Below are 16,740 nucleotides of genomic sequence, written 5' to 3' on the forward strand. Positions count from 1 at the left end.
ATTCTAAAACAAGAGACTGAGATAGGACACTGTCGGCCACAAATCCCAAGTAGAAAAGCAGCACATAATACCAGGATGACAAATATCCTCACATAAAGCCATTCTTGTCGACAGTTTTCAAAGTAAGTCATGTTGTGGTGATCTTTAAAGAAAAAAGAATGGAGAGTGGGAATGGACAAGAGAATGCCTAGTAAAATAATTCACGTTTCCCACATGCTTCAGAGATATGAGCTCTGTGTGACTCCCACCACTACTAGCCACTGTTTATGGAACAGTAAACAAAGGCCAGGTATATCACAAGACATATACATATCTTCCCATTTAACACCTACAACAGTATGAGGTAGGTGATATTTTATCCATTGTCTACATAAAGATGTGATGCACAGAGGAGGGGCATGTCTGAGGTCGCATAGTGAGGAAATGTAGAGCAAGGGTCTAAGACAGAATCAAGAGTCTGACTCCAAAGCTTATCTTAAGTTTCTAATCTCTGGTCAAGTTCAATCTAAAATTCAAAGTGGGAAATCTAGTTTGAAGAGAATAAGTAATGCCTTCAGGATATTGCTTTCATCTACACTAGTGACTCTTGTAACTTGTTGGCTGGATCTCAGACTTCTCCAGAACAATTTTATGAGCACTGTAGATGCTTTCCCTAGAAAGGGGTTAAATATGTTCACAGTTTTTGTGTGTATATGCCATTCTGGGGGATTTCCAGGCTCCTCAAAACTATGTCTAAAAGCCTGTGCCCTGAAAGTTGCAGGACCTGACAGGGATGGAGTGGGTAGAAATGTCTCCTTGGCCAAACCAACCAGGTTGTATGAACTCTATAGTGTAAGCAATTCTTTACAAGCACAAAATTCACCCCCAAAGGAGGCGAATTACAATAGATCAAGACCCCAAATTATAAAGATATTCACAAAGAACACATAACCTGATTCTTGCTGGACCTGTGAGTGGGGATGAGTCAGGAGCAGCGTCCAAGGGAGTAGGGGAGAAAGTTGCTAGAATGAATGTCAACCCTTCAGCTGGGCTGGACCCCTTGGTCATGACCTTGAGGCTCAAGGAATTGGCTCAGACAGTTCTGAACTGAGTAGCCATCTCACAGGCAGCCCACAGCCCGGCAGGATGTCTCTCTCTAACTCTGCCATCATGACACTGCCATCTGCAGCGACTGAGCTGTGATTTCTCGAGACCAAATTTATCACGCCCGAGATTCCATTCTTACATAAGAATCACCTGTCGCTCGTGTTTAAGTTTCAGCACCAACTGAGCCAAGGGTAATCAAGACTTAAAAGGAAGGGGCTGAATAAATATCAACCAGATTTCCTCTCTCTGGGGCCAAATTTTGAAAAATCTTTCTGCCCTCATGTGCCCTTCATAGGAGACCGTCATTTTTCTACTTTCAGGCCTCATCGCTACTGTCAGGGGAAGGACGCTCTAAGAGCCACTGGCAATCTGTCTTCTTAGAGGTTCTCTTCAAGTTCTGACCTCAGTTTGCTTCAGCTTCTGTCTAGCCTCACGAGTTTCAGCCTGCCCTCATCATCAGCTAAACTAACCATAAAGCAAAGACTTGCCTCACATTTCAGAGGCCTGAAAGAAATCAGTAGAAGCACGGAGCTACACATCACTGGAACAGAGGCCGTTGGCCTAGGAAGAAGTATGGGAATGGCCCTCATATTTATACAGCACTTGGGGAATCTAGAAGATTCCTTTAGCCTGAGGCCTTGCAGGGGAGCTTCAAGTGTATTGTCAGAGGCCAGAGAAAATGCCATTTGAAAGTGACAGAAGGAAGCAGAGTTGTTTAACGAGTAGTGGGGCTGGGACTGCAGGATGTAGCAATGCCGGAGAGGGCGGGACCTCGGGCCGAGGGTGTCTCCTAAACTATTAAAAAAAAAAGCCAGGAAAATTACCTACAGCGCTATTTGGTGAGATGTGAAAAAATTAAATTCAGACTAAGAAATATCGTGGGAAGGTTTGAATCTGTGACCCTGGGCAAATCGGTCCCTCCTCTGGGTTTCCATTTGTGAAACGGAGGAGCGGAATGAAGGCTTCTTCCTGCACTCGCCTGCCATGATGGGAGGTAGAAGAAAAGGCCTTTGAAGCCAACATAATTCCTCCTCTGTCCAGGGCAATGTAAACAACAATAACTCCAACAGCCTTCAGCCCTGCTTTTGAATGAGTTCTTTGCTGTCTGAGAGGTAAAGTAGTTCATTCCTTGGGGAAAAGTTGAATGTGGTATGGTGGACCATGCCCTTTTCACTCCGGTTTCATTATGTAATTCTGAATTAGGACGAACACATGGAACATTCAGTATAAGTTAACAAGGTTTTACTGAGTGTCCTCCTTGAACCCAAGGCTGCAGTTCAGTCCTCGGGGATAGAGAAAAATCGAGTGACTCGTCCAGGGTCTTTGGAGTGTCTGAAGATTTTCTCAGAGGGTCACATGTCCTATTTTAAGGCAAGCAGAAAAAAAGGTGTTCTATTTTTAAAGTCTTATTTTTTAAAAGATTTTATTTATTTATCTGACAGACAGAGATCATAAGTAGGCAGAGAGGCAGGCAGAGAGAGAGGAAGGGAAGCAGGCTCCCCGCTGAGCAGAGAGTCTGATGCAGGGCTTGATTCCAGGACCCTGAGATCATGACCTGAGCCGAAAGCAGAGGCTTAACCCACTGAGTCACCCACATGCCCCTAAAGTCTAATTTTTAAAATAAATACCACTTCTCTTTTTTAATAGAGGCAACTGAGTTGGACCAGACTTACTCTTTTTTATGCCTTTACTAATTAATACGTACTATTTATGCATTAGTTATCTTATTATGCATGTCTACAAGAAGCCTCACTTTGGCATTTCTAGGTCTTATACCGGCTTGAATTCTGGCTGGATGCCTCTAGGTAAAACACAAAAGTCAGTGGAGAGGTGGGGGCGTGGGAGGTTGGGTGAGCCTGGTGGTGGGTATTACGGAGGGCACGGACTGCATGGAGCACTAGGTGTGGCGCATAAACAATGAATGCTGGAACACTAAGAATAAATAAATGATCTTTAGAAAAAAGTCAATGAAAACATTTGAATTTTCAAGCAAATGCACACTTGTACATTTTCAAGTTCCACTCGAGTGCAATGTGTATGTTATGAAAAATACCGAAATGAATCACTTTTTTGGAGACTAACTCCCCTGTGTGCACACTAGGTAATATTTTTTCACATCTGTTGAACACGGTGCCCCTCAGGCTGATTCCTGGCAATAGAGTGTTATCCTTTGGTGAATACTTCATTTTGCAGATACCAGGTAGATGGTCCCTTATACCATTTTTCCCAGACTATTTTGTTTTTCTTTGAAGTTTTCTAAGACAAATCACTAATCACTGTATTTCAAAAATACACCTTCAGTGCAAAACAGAACTTTTCAGCAAGTAAAAATATTTCATATGAGGTCTTTCGGATGCAAATCATCCTTGACATGACCTGAAAGTATTTGTCTTAACTGTTCCCATATGGGTATGCTTGTGTGTGCCTTTAGTTGCATGGATTTAAACATACAAGAGTCCATGAATGGATATTGCTGGCCACATTACATACATCTAAGCAGTTTATACAATTATGCACCAAGAATGAAAGTGTGATACTCTTACTTGAGAAGTGACATACTGTATTATTGCCATGTTTTTCTTTCAATAACCCAAAGCACTACTTCAGGACCCCAGGTGTTCAGAATTGAGTCGATTATACTCTTCTGTCCATGAAATGCCAAAGCACCTTTATATCCACTGTTCTTATGGTGAACATGATGAGCCGGGAGGCAAATATTTAGGGCATGAACCATCCCAGTTTTCATGGGACTAAAGAGCTTCCCAGGACATGGCACTTGCCATGGAAAAACCCCTGCAAATAGCATACAAACTGGTCATTCTGTGGATGTTATAATCATCACTTGTAATTGGGGAAACTGAGGCACAGAATAGCAAAGCGCTTTGCTCAGTCTACCCAGACAACTGCAGAGATGCAGGACTCAGTCCTCTGTATTTCAGCGAGAACACATTCACAAGCAGACATATCTCTGCTGTCTCCTCTACATCCTACTCTCACCAGGAATGGTAAGAAAACCAAGGTCATCTTTTGCCTGTTTTGTGTGCGCTACCATCCCAAATATCCTAGGTTAAGATGCTGTGGGTACCAGCGTACCGGGCCCTTTGTGAATTTCCCACATTATTCAAGAGGAGCAACATCATCATTTGTGTCTTGAAGAGAATGACAGAGAGTCAGAAGTTATAAATATCACAATTCTTAAGGGAAGAGTGAATACTAGTGAGTTCTGTCTGCCCCATAAGCCTCCTCTTTAGGACCACCAACTCTCTCTGGTCCTGACGGGGCCATATGTGTAATTTCATGAGACAAATCCGCTTCAGTAAATCTTAGGAAAGAATGGCCCAGTGGCCCCTTTGGGCCCACAACATGGTACTAGCTACCATTTAGTGAGGGCTCACAGTGTGCGCTGGGTGCTGTGCTTAAAGCCTTGCCTGGATGTGATCCATTCAGCCTTACACCAATTCCACGCTGTAGTGATGAACGTCCCCATTGGACAGATAAGAAAAATGAGTCTGAGAAAGTTTAAGTGACTCATCCAATGTCACACAGCTGATAAAGGTTGGAAGTTGGATTTCCACCCAGGCAGTCTGATCCTAAATCTGATGCTTTGAGCCATCCACTTACCACTTTGAACACCAGAGCTGAATAGCCCAGTTGCCGATGTTCAGTCCTTCAGATAGTGCTTGGCTAGGGCAGACCTAACACTAGCCTAGCTACCCATTCTGCAGATGCACAGAAAGTATGTCTGTCTGCCTATTTAGGTCAAAGGGCATGAGGGATTTTTAAAGATTTTTTTTTTTTTAAAGATTTTATTTATTTATTTGACAGAGAGAGATCACAAGTAGGCAGAGAGGCAGGCAGAGAGAGAGAGAGAGAGAGAGGGAAGCAGGCTCCCTGCTGAGCAGAGAGCCCGATGCGGGACTTGATCCCAGGACCCTGAGATCATGACCTGAGCCGAAGGCAGCGGCTTAACCCACTGAGCCACCCAGGCGCCCCTTAAAGATTTTTAAAATTTATTCCAGAGAGAGAGTTCTTGAGCAGGGAGAGGAGCAGTGGGAAAGAGACAAGCAGATTCCTCACTGAACGCAGAGCCTGACATGGGGCTCAATCCCAAGACCCTAAAATCATGATCTGAGCTAAAATCAAGAGTCAGACACTCAACAGACTGAGCCACCCAAGCACATACTTGTTTGTTTGTTTGTTTTAAGATTTTATTTATTTGCTTGAGGGAGAAGGAGAAAGTGAGCAGAAGGAGGCGCAGAGAGAGGGGGACAAGCAGACTCTGCGCTGAGTGCAGAGCCTTACCTGGGGCTCGATCTCACAACCCTGAGATCATGACCTGAGCCAGAATCAAGAGTTGGATGCTTAACTGAACCACCAGGTGTCTCAAGCCTGAGGCTTTCTGATCATGGGTATTAAAGGATCTGAAAGAAGAGATTTTAATCTGTTGATTAATTCCAGAGTGAGCCAAATTGACCTGCCAAGCTTCTGTTACTTCTTCAGTACCTCTATTTCTCTCTCTCTGAAAAATATAATCAACACGGCCTGGGCTTCTTTGAGAAATGAACTGGGTAAAATAATGGGAATGCACTATGCAAACTGTAAAGTGCTTTATACAATTATCCCATATGTTGAGAAGCTTCCAAAATAGCAATTTCTTCCAATGCCCTTGCAAAGCAAATGAGACACAGCTGCTAGAAAGCTCTGCAAAGAGACAGAAATCCAGCTCTTTTAAACATTCAAGGGGGAAAACACACACCGTAAAATTACCCCAAAGATGAATTTTACAAGAACCACGGAAGTGTCATCAAGTTTTTCTATGGGTAATTCTAAAAGGGTACCAGCATTGCAAAGATCAAACAAGACAGTTCCTCCACAGAAACCTGGGGAAACACAGGGCTTGAATGACAATTGCATAATAGTTAGAAATATAAATGATACTCACGTGAGCAGAAGCGAGGAAGCCAAGTTTACTGGCTCTTCTCCATCTTTACCAAGACAAGTCTGTTGGAGGAAAAAAAAAAAAAAGAGAGAGAGAGAGAACTTGCTCTAAACTAAATGAGGATTTACAAAAAAAGAAACAAGGAAAGTAACATGGAATGAGGTGTTCATAGAATGCCTCCGAGCCTGGAGGGTGACAGGGCGCTTGCCAAAGGGCAACAACAATTCAAAGAGTTGGTGGAAAGAACTCGAATACAATCAGCATTCCTGGTCATCTCAGAGCAAGATGACACTGCTAAAGAAAATGTTCCACAATGAATGGGGGGGGGGGGGCTGGGATTTGGTGGATGAAATGGATGAAAGCTGGAGGAAGCTGAGTTAGGTCTCTGCTCTCTTCCTCTTTCTCTTCCTCTCTCTTGAGAGATTTCAGGCCTTCTGCAATCAGCCAAAGGGGGCAAGAGAGCTGGCCCTTGGGCATGAGAAACAGCCAAGCAAGCCTCACATGTGGCATAATGTATAGAAGCCATATGCCGTATAAGCAAGTCCTGAGATGGGGATGGGGAGGTGGGAAGTCTTTCGTGGGACTCTGATGTGCTCAAGAGAATCAGCGGTGCAGACGCCTGTCTCCCCCAGGGGAAGAGCCCCTAGGTTATCAGAGAAGCAGGCTAAGCAGATTTTTGAGATTCTTCGGAGGAAAAGAAAGTCACAGTTCCTCTTAGTAAGTAATTTCTATCTTTATCAACCCTTTTGGCCATTAAGCTCTGTGCTTTAGTTAACAGCATCTTCTCCTGTTCTCAACTGTCCTCAACTGGTCTTTGCAGACATGAATGAGCATTTTCTTTTCCTACTGAAAGTATAAATCTGTCATATGGCTATACACAGTTACTCTCTTACTAAACTCATGTTGGAAACCCAGGCATTTCTCCCACCCCTTTCCAGATGAGAACTTTGCATCTCCCACCTAGGTTATAGAAAGGAAAAAAAAAATTTTTTTTTGATGCTCTGGCATCATTTTTCCTATTTTAGGTGGCTAACTATAGGTAAAGCAGAGAGCTTACATTTTCACATACTAAGAAAAAAATGTTAAAGGGTTGAGAAGTGGAGAGTTGATACTTCTACATTCACTTTTTTCCAAAACGCTTACACTGATTTCTTTTTTGTTCTGGAATAAATTCAAGTGTAAAATGTTATGTTGTATATATTCATTATTTAATGAATTTATTGAATTTACATAATATTCATGAACTAAATATTATATTTGTAAGTTGTTCTGCCGGCCAAACTGTTCTCCTTCATTCATAAATGGAGCTTCTCAGTATTCAAAACTGATTATCATGAATGAGGGGAGTGTTACATCTTTAGAATTCTCCCAAAAGCTGTTAAAACCAAGATACTACCATTTGGTTTCCTTCTTAAAAATAGAAAGTTATTGTTCTTGATTTTTCTTTGTTCTGAATAGAAAATCTTTAAAATTAGGTTGGGTTTTCCTTTTTGTTGTTGCTTTTTTGTTTTTTTCATTGTGGCATTCCTGTAGGAAGAGAGAGGGGTCGTTCTTTTTTTTTCATCAACCAGAACAATACTAGTTTGAAGCACAGCCAGGTTCTAAAGAAACTATATTATAGCTTTCAGGAATGGGAAGAGCTTTTTCTCTCATGGGGCGAAAGGTGAGATTTTTTTCCTATTGTCTTCAAGCTCTGTTAATATCAAGGTTTAAGTTCTTTCCACATACATGTCCAGAACTGTAAGCTGAATCCCATGATAGACAGCAAAGTGAGAGGATTCCTTGATTCTGACCAAGCCAGTAACATGCACTTGAATTTGAGTTGGATTTAGATGAGCAAGCTGATGGTAGAATAGTAGTAGAAAGAAGACTGTGGACTTAGAAGTCAAATCACATCGTGATCTTTGTGAGGATTTTGCTCTTTTGTGGGCAGCTTGGTATTTTAATTCACTTGGCAATTTGCAGATTTGCCTATTGTAGCATTTCATGTCTCCCCAATTCAATTTCCTCCTCTACACAATTAGCACAACTTACTGTGCAGGTCTATCATAAGGATCAAATACAATGTATATTTCAGATGCTTACTATTGTGCCTTGCACATAATGCTCAGTGATTGTTTCTTGTGATTGGGTCCTTATATGCTTCTGCGGCTAAACACCGGTCCTCAATAAAGTAATGCGGGGCTATAGGAACCTTCTGCCACCACCTTTCCCTAAAAAATACACCACTAACTAAGAATATTCCCCTAATTTTGACAATTTATTTTACATTTGTTAAGGAACCACATCACCTTATACCTACTACATAATTTATTGGGCCCTTACCATGAACAATGTGCTGTAAGAAACACTTTACATGGGTAATCTCATTTCACTTCCCCTACAAGCCTATGAGTTCAATGCTATGGTTATTCTTGTTTTTTTCAAACATACTTGGTTCAGCAATGAAGAACCCCCACTAAGTATTTTTTAAACGTGTTTTATTATAATTGCAAAACATTTATGCAATGCCTTCTGAATTGAGTTTTGTAAATTTTGTTCAAGCAAAGCAGTAAGATATAATTTCAATCCTTCAGAAAGTGTTATATATATATATATATTTTTTTTTCTTTTTACCCCAGAGAGGAAACATAATTTAGATTAAAGGGTCTAATACCTCTCTCTTTTTAATCATATGTGTTCTTCCTATCTCTGATTAAGTTTAAGACCTTATCTTATATAAGTATGGCCAAAACTCCTATTAATATCTGTTTAAGAACTGCAGCCAATGTCTTCAAAGTGCCAAATGGTAACTGATAAGATGGTAGAGGTCAGCCATCTTGTTGAAATGAAGAGCAAGAGATCACTGTAGAATTCCCACGGAAATCACTCCACGCACATCCACCATCAAAAAAAAAATATTATGGACATTTATGCACAATGAACTGTCAAATAAAAAATGTTCTATACAAACACCCCTAATTTTGAACAATTTTGAAGATTAATGAGGCAATGAAAAATGCCTGCTTGATACTGAGACATTTAGAAAAGAAGGGTTCCCTCGTAGAACAGACATTACATTTCTATTTTCAAACCTCGGTCAGTTCAGTTCATTTAGGAAAACTCCTAAAATGAAACATTTATTGCATACTTCTTATATTGTGTTTGGCTTTGTTTTATTTTTTGAATAAATATTTGTAGAAGCATATATTTGGGCCTTACTTTCTTTTGAATAATTTTCTTACTTCTTGGGAGAAAACTGAGGCAGTGGAAAGGGATTTTGCATAGGGTCTCAACACTCCACCTTCCTCTCCCACCAGCATTAGTGTCCCTCAACATCCCCAATCTTGTCGATGAAAGTATCTGATTTCTCTCTGAGACCAAATCTTCTGCTTGGATACTAGATTTATGGCCATTTGCCAGCCCAACAAAATTGCTCAAGGAATTCTTCCTGTATTTCCTGAAACATTAATCTGTCCCTGTCTACTGGATCATTTCCAGCAGTGCGCCATATTGTTATTTCTCCCAACTCCAAACCAACACAAACACCACCACCACAACCGAACCCTCAGCTTGACCTCACTTTCTCCACCTGTTTCTGCTCCATTTCTCTGCTTCCCTTAGCAGGAACTTCAAAAGCCAACTTTCCTCACTATTTCCCCAATTCTTCTTCTAGCATTGTCTTTTAAACCAGGCTTTAACCATTACCGCTGTACCAGATATGTTCTCATTAAGGTCACTGATAATCTCTAGTTGTGAAATTCAGTGGTAGATTTTCAATCTTCCTCTTACTCGATGGATTATCAGCATTCGACAGACATTATTTTTCATTCTCCTCTACTTGATACACTTCCTTCTTTTGGTTTTTAGAACATTATACCCCCTACTTTTCCTCCTACTTTGATGGCCATTCTGTCTCCATCTCTCCTCGTGACTCCTTTTTTGATCTCTTAATGCTGGAGACCCCCAGGCTTCAGTCCTGGCCTTCACTATTTTATCCATACCCATTCACTGATAATCTCATTGAGCCTCACAGCTTTTAATACCAACATGCTGACAACTCCATCTGTAGCCCAGATGTACCCAGTATATTCTCACAAGCCCCACATACACATGATCAACAGCCATTTTGACTTGGCACACTCACTACATCCAAAACCCAAATCCCAGTATTCCCCGAAGGCCTGTTTTTTTGCAGCCTTTTACATCTCAATTGATAGCAATTTCATCTTTCTTGTCCCTTAGGCCAAAACCTTGATTACTTTCTCTCTAACACTCCATATCCAATCTGTCACGAAGTCCTGCTGAACTCTACTTTCAGAAATATATGCAGAATTGAACTACGCATCACCTCTACTGACCAATCCATGGCTCAAGCCACATTATTTCTGCTTGGGTTACTGGCATTGTCTCATTCTCTTCGTGTCTATCCTTGCCTTGCTCAGTCTATTCTAAATACAACATTCAGACAGATCCTTCATTGAAAGTCAATACCTCGCAGTGATTCCCATTTCACTCAGATGAAAGCCAATGTCTTTTCCAGTGACCTACAAAGCCTTGCTTATATGGTCTTGACTTTGCTTCTGTTACCTCTCAGATCTACTACTACTTTCCCTTCACAATTTTGCTTCAGCACCACTGGCTTCTTTGCTATTCTGTAAGTATGTCAGGCAAGCTTCTGCCTTTTGGCCTTTGAATCGGCAATTCTCTTTGTCTGTCACACAGTTACCCAGATATATATACGTGCTTGTAGTGTTACCTGGAGGACCTTTGCTCACGTGTACACACAGCCCTCTCCTGATAGCCCCTGAAGTCCTAAACCTCGCTGCCCTGCTTTCATTTCCTCTTTTCCATAGGGTCTACCACCAGAAATATAATGTATTGGTTTATGTATTATGTTTTCTGTCTGTCTGTCTCTGCTAGACTGTAGGCTCTGCAAGGGCAGAAATCTGTAGGTGGTCTTGGTCATGCCTGTTCCTAGGCATCCAGAATAGTGGTTGGCATATAGTCAGTCAATGGGTGTTAAATTGCACTGAACTGAATTGAATGAAATAGGCTCTGGAAAATAATCTGAACTGATGACATTATGCCTGTCTGAAATAAGTACATGACTTAAAATCACTTGATAGAGGATTATTGGCTAGTATCTAATTAGATCATAAAGCAAGAGGCAAGAACACTGGGATAACATGGTCCATTTGTTGGGAAAGAATATGGAACCAAAAATGACAATATGGGGGAAAATGCAGACAAATTTTCCCTCTTTTGCTTTTGAAGATTCAGGCAGTATTTTCAGATAACTCAAGAAGAAGTTTGGGAAAGACCACAACAGTGGGTTCTACAAAATCATGAAGGGGCTGAATATTCAACATGAAACAACAGCAACAAGACAATTCTGGGTTTCTTTCTCCAATATTTATAGTAGTTCTATATAGACACTCTGACCTATCGATGTCTGCCTGTGGTTTGTGCTACTGATGGTTATCTAGGTCCCATTTTATGAAAGTAGTCTCAGAGAAGAGCAGTGGTCCAAGGAATATTTATTTTTACCAGTCTCGACAATCTTCAGGTAGCACAGTGTTCTCAGCACGTGGTCCCTGGACCTTCAGCATCAGCACCACCTGGGAGCTTGTTAGAATTGCAAACTGTGGAAACCCACCCCACCCCAGCCCTACTTATTTAGAAATTTGAGAGACACATCCTGTTATCTGTGATTTAATAAGTCCTCCAGGAGGTTAGGCGTGCCTAGATGGCTCAGTTGGTTAAGTGTCCAACTCTTGGTTTTGGCTCAGGTCATGATCTCAGGGTCATGAGCCGGAGCTCTGGGTCAGGCTCAACAGTCAGCAAGGAGTCTGCTTAAGATTCTTTCCCCCTCTTCTCCCTCATCCTCTGCTCCTCACCTGCTCACTCGTGCTCTTTCTTTCACTAAAATAAATAAAATCCCTTAAAAAGAAAAAATAAGTCCTCCAAGTAATGATGATGCCTACTCAAGTTTGAGAACCACTGAGAAAACGACATGAGATAAATCATCAGAATTGTTCCTTTACAAGTTGATGATGACTCCCCCAGTAAAAGAACATTAGAATACAGATCTCTTTCATTGATAAATGCAATAAATTCCTAGGTCATCCAGCACCCAACAATGAGTCAGTGGACTTTCCTCTTGCACTAACCTTTATGAAATACTCTTTCTGGGCATTCTGCCTCAGATTAATGAGAAAGTAGTAGGCTGCTCACATATTCCAGAAACCTGATTTAATGATTTCACAATGCTCTGAGCCACTGGATTCCTGGCTCTTCCTGTTAAGATTTATGAACCCAAATTGTAGCAAGCCACATCTCAGCATATCTTCAAGTTGATAATTCCATTCCAAAAATAAAGATGATCCAAGCAGATTGTGAATTAAGGAAAAAAACAGATTTGGAGGGTCGTAGGGATTTATCCAAAAGTGACATACTCATTTAAAATACTGATCCCCAAGTAAGTCACCAAGAACCCTTTGGTTTGAGTATACACACAAGGGCCATCAATTTGTAAGTTATTTACTTAAGCATTAAACTCCATCTGGTCTGTGAAGTTTAACACAAATATTGTGTAAGGCCCAATTTCCTGGAACTCTCACATTCCCAATGGTCTTTCAAAAGTAGACAGAAATCTCATTTTATAGAGTATGTAATAAGCTCAGTGACCTATCTGAGGACATACTGTTATGGACAAAGTCTAGACTGAGTTTCGGATTTCGGTTAAGAACTATGGATGAAGTGCCTGCTCTGTGCCACGACATGGATTAGGAGATGGGGATACAAAAATTTCTGACACAGGTCCTGCCTTTGAAGAGCTCAATATGAAAGGCCTTGTCTCCCTGATCATATAATACTCACCTTTGTAAGTTCTAGAAAAGTCAATAAAATACGTGGTAAAGATGGCTGATTTTAGCACGTGCACACACACACACACACACAACCTGTAGAAGCAGCAAGTTTTTCATCACAAGGTGTCCCAAGGTCCTCGCACTGATCACGCAACACTCAGCTGAGGCGCCATGAGACATCTTGGTGATGAAGAGCTTAAAAGTGCCCTGTCACGTCTTGTTAATACTTCATACCCAGAACAAAAGGCAGAGATGCCACATGAAAAAAATGATAAGCTTGCAGAAAGGAAGTGAAAACTGGAGATCACGGTCAGTCAGAGAAGACTAAAAGGTCTCTATGAACAAATCACATTCTGCAATTAAAAAAATCATGATGTTCAGATGTTCCAGACAAAGACCTGTTAGAGTAGATATGCACTCTTTCCATTTTTCTCTTCATTTTCTGAGTATGAGGTTAAGTTTGAGGGTCTATATTGTTCAAAACCCTAGCACCTCTGCTTTGATAAATAAACGCTCAGACTAAGTCGATAAACTCACGTGATTTGGAGACCGAAGCTCAGACCTCCATTTTGCCACTTTCTATGTCTACAACTAAAAGCAAGATTTGGGGATCGAGGGAAAAAGATTGGGGGGGGTGGGTAGTGCTGAGCAAATAAGAGAACCTTAGACAGAGTTTCTTGAGAAAGTTAAAGCTTTTTCATAAAGAAGCTTTATAAACCTGAGGCCATATTAATCTATTCAGTTGACATTTTATTTAAGCACCTATAATGAATTTTGAGTGGCAATAGGTCCTAGGGTACCCTAGTGAATATAACAAAGTGTTTGGTGTTTTTTATTCTATTATTAGAATATCTGGGGAACACCCTCAGAAGAGTAACCTCAAATGACCTGATGTATGCAAAAACCGGACTTAAGGGAGCTTTTCAAATGAATTTGCTTGATTAGAAAAATAAAAGGACTAAGGGATAAGCTCCAATAACTTTTTTAAAAAGTTTACAATGTCACTTTAAGGTGAACTTAGGTCAGCCAATATGAAAGCAAAAAAAGAAGAGTGAGCTTCAAGTTATATAGAAGGAAAGAAAAATGGTTTGGGGGAAAGATTAGGAAGAAAGAACTTTTTACAAAACAGTAGGGCTGGTGATGGAATTCTTCTGCTATTCTGCTAAAGGTATTTGGAAAGTGATTAGCTAATTCTCTCTCAATGGGTTTAAAGAAACAAATACAAGTGGGGTGTAGCACAGTCATTTTTCTGAACTTCCACTTCTAGAATTCTGTGAATGGTAACTAGGTGGATTAAAAGACTTTTCTTCTTTATCCCTTATTTGGCTGATAAGTCTTGTTCCAGATTTGGAAACTCATAGGCATTGCTATGAAATGTATCATAGACCATGACTAACTATGAAAAGGACAAGTGTGTAAATTGCCTTACCAGTGAAAAATCCTCTGCCTGTCCTCCTTCTTTTTCTGAGACAAAAATTCAGTTTTTTCTCTCTGATTCATATCCTGAGGAAATCAGATCACAAGATGGCTATGTTCAATAAAAAATATCTCCAACCCCTACACTTTGAGAATGTAAGCTCTTTTTAATCCAGATGTTCATGATCCTTCCAAAAAAGCCTTTTCTTCAGAAGAACTTGGTGCCATTTCAGATAGCTAAAAGAGTCAGAACGTCATTCACATGAGAAAGTTGCACAATAATTTCCTTTATCTTCTAATAGGTCTAGAGAGTGTCTGCCAATGGCGGCCCACTGGTGTTGGGTATACTAGGCACGTTTCTAAAGTAACAGTTGACAGTAATTGAATTCTTACTAGGTATGGAGTCTCATTCTAAGTTTCACATGCATTTTTTCATTGAATCCATTTAATTCAAACTACGTCAGGAGAGAAATCCTATGACAGACCCTGCTTCACAGATAGGGAAATGAGCCTTAAAGAGGTTAACTTGCTCAAGATGATGGCGCAATGCAGAGATGAGATTCAAACCCAGACCTGTAGGACACCAGAACATAAACTAGTGATTACTCGCATCATGTATTCCTTGAAAAAGATATAGTATCTCCATTATGTAAAAGAAAATGGAACCTCAGGGTGCCTGGTTGGCTCAAGTGATAAAGTATCCAACTCTTGGTTTCGGCTCATGTCATGATCTCAGGGTTGTGAGATCGAGCCCTGTGTCAGTCTCCACACTCAGCGCAGAGTCTGCTTGAGATTCTTTCCCCACCTCCCTTACCCTCCCCTCCCCCGCTCTTCCCCTTGTTCACATGCTGTTTGTCTCTCTCTCTCTCTTTAAAATAAATAACTAAAATCTTTAAGGGAAAAAAACAGAAAATGGAATCTCAGAGAAGATAAGTAACTTGGTAAAGAACACACATACTGTTCATACTTCTTTGGTCTGGGACTGGACTCGGGTCAGTTGGACTCCAACATCCACGTTCTAGATATATAGACATTAAACCCACATTCACTCCATGCAAAGTATTCTTAAACCCATTCAAATACATAAGTGTCAACTCTGTACAGAGCACTGCACATGAGATTTTGAAGACAATATGAAAGATTTAAATATATTGTCCCTACCTCTGATCAACTTTAAATTCTAGCTGGCAGAAAAGATACACAGATGAATGGAATGAGGTCAGCTCCAAAGTCCTGTGTCATCATAGGTAAAATCACGTCCTATGAACTGAATAAATCTGAAGAGATGCAGGGGAAATCAGTGATAAGAGAAGAAAGCTAGTAAAAACCTCTGAGAGGATGAATAAAACAAAACATGTGTTGAGGGGAGTGAATCCCACTGTCTAGTATCTTCCTGTTTTGTGGGTAGGAAAAAAAGGATGCTTTGGAGAGGTTACGGAAAGAAAACACAGTCTTAGCACTTTTTAGAAACAGTTTTTTAAAGATATGGCTCACGGGACACTTGTGTGGCTCGGTTGTTAGACATCTGCCTTTGGCTCAGGTCATGATCCCAGGGTCTTAGGATCGAGTTCCACATCAGGCTCCCTGCTCAGTGGGGAGCCTGATTCTCCCTCTACCTGCTGATCCTCCTGCTTGTGCTCTCCCCCCGCCCATCAAATAAATAAAGAAAATCTTTAAAAAAATAAATAAAGATTTAAAAAATAAAGATACCACTCACAGTCACAGAGCAATGGACAGACTGAAGGAGAGGAAATGATTTTTCTGTGATTATGGCTAAAACTACTGGCTATTACTCTGTCTCTGGCGAGTAGGTTTCTATTGGGTCCCATCTAATACAAACTATAATAGTTACCAAATCACACCCAGACTCATTCTTTACAAAGGAAAGAAATAGAGCAGAGAGGAGGAAGAAGCAGCATCAACCTCAACATTTTCAATGGATTTTCCATGAGTGCTATCCAATCTAATGGAAAAGAAGAAAAACTTTTTTTTTCCCTGAATTAAACTTGGAAATGGGGCTTTATTGGATGAATGGACTAGAAGACCGCTTATTGTAGCCTCCCTTCCTGGAAACCTCTAATTTAATAAAGAATGGGATATTTAAGAGAACCATTGGGATTGAAACTTCTCTAAGAACAGCATTTTCCAAACTGTACTGTGGAGGAACAAGAGGTACTCAAGAAGCTAATGAGTATTACTAAGTAAAACAATCTTATAGCTAAATAACTCTGGGAAAGCAGAGTTCAACTTTTTTTGCAGCCTTTGGTATGTTAATATGCATTTTGTATCTCCAGTGGGGATATAGTGAAAATTTCTCAACTTGTTTGACTGAAGAACTACCTTGTTATTTGGTGGAACTTGAGTTAACATCTCATGGACCTAGTGTTCCAAGGAAGGAGCCAGGTTCTCCTTCCTCAGGTAAGTTTTAGAAAGGCAGCCATCACAAGA

General features: G+C 40.6%; 1 long non-coding RNA gene across 4 annotated transcripts in view; it reads right to left on the reverse strand.

Moving 5' to 3' along the window:
- Positions 1 to 16,740, reverse strand: part of LOC309840991 — a 261,870-nt gene that overhangs the window by 81,292 nt on the left and 163,838 nt on the right. Inside the window, exon 4 of one of the 4 annotated variants that reach the window (XR_014298884.1) lies at positions 6,029 to 6,087. The exons of the other annotated variants lie outside the window; for them this stretch is intronic. This is a non-coding gene — a long non-coding RNA (uncharacterized lncRNA). The remainder of the gene's footprint in view (positions 1 to 6,028; positions 6,088 to 16,740) is intronic. 4 annotated transcript variants of the gene reach the window in all.

Source organism: Mustela nivalis (genome assembly GCF_964662115.1).
Source record: "Mustela nivalis genome assembly, chromosome: 9".
In the NCBI taxonomy this organism is placed as follows: Eukaryota; Metazoa; Chordata; class Mammalia; order Carnivora; family Mustelidae; genus Mustela; species Mustela nivalis.